This window comes from Amblyomma americanum, chromosome 7, assembly GCF_052857255.1.
Source record: "Amblyomma americanum isolate KBUSLIRL-KWMA chromosome 7, ASM5285725v1, whole genome shotgun sequence".
In the NCBI taxonomy this organism is placed as follows: Eukaryota; Metazoa; Arthropoda; class Arachnida; order Ixodida; family Ixodidae; genus Amblyomma; species Amblyomma americanum.
In genome coordinates this window covers 56,472,850-56,473,533 of record NC_135503.1, presented here as the reverse complement: position 1 = coordinate 56,473,533, position 684 = coordinate 56,472,850, and the positions used below count along the sequence as shown (strand labels likewise).

At 44.3% G+C, this 684-nt stretch overlaps 1 pseudogene; it reads right to left on the bottom strand.

Moving 5' to 3' along the window:
* Window positions 1–297: 297 nt before the first annotated feature.
* On the bottom strand, window positions 298–472 carry LOC144099649 (U2 spliceosomal RNA; annotated as a pseudogene).
* Window positions 473–684: the final 212 nt, after the last annotated feature.

Here is a 684-nt window from a genome sequence, read left to right as displayed (position 1 = left end):
GGATATCTGCACGTCTCCCGCACGGACATTCAGAGCTGTACGTTGAATTTATCTATATCGCCCTCTTAGAACAGAGGAAAAAGATATCGAATAACAAAGAAAATCGCATAGTTCGGTTTGTTGCACGTCATAACGCTTGCTTGCTTGTTTTCTTGCTGTTCCTGACAGGAAGAATGAAGAGGAAAGTGCACGGGCCTGCCCACTGGCTCAAGCTGAGCCACAATCGCTGCCATGTGCAGAAAGTAGGAGAGTTTAAAGATAGGAGATAAAAGATTGAAAGAAATGACGCGCGCTATTATACCCTGCGCCGATCCCGGAGGCAGTGCAATACCGGGCCAACCCGTGGCGGAGGTGAAGCAAGCTTCAAGCACTCCTCCGCCACATTTCCAAAAATAAGTTTAATATCTTGGGTTCAAATGGGACCCGTAGCAGATATTAAATCAGATATTTAGATATTCAGACGTGCAGATATCCTTCATATTATGCACAAAATAAAATGGTGTGTTACATGCGGGAATGTTTAAATGTAGCAAAAAAAATTGCCGCCGAGCAGACACTATGCTCTCACGCACTACCGCGAAACGTAATTTCGGTTTCGGAGAACGAGAAGTGATTTTTGTACCTTCTTGTTAAAGCAGTAGTTCTGTAGGCTCTGAGTGAGTTTTCTCAAATGGGCCTGTTTCA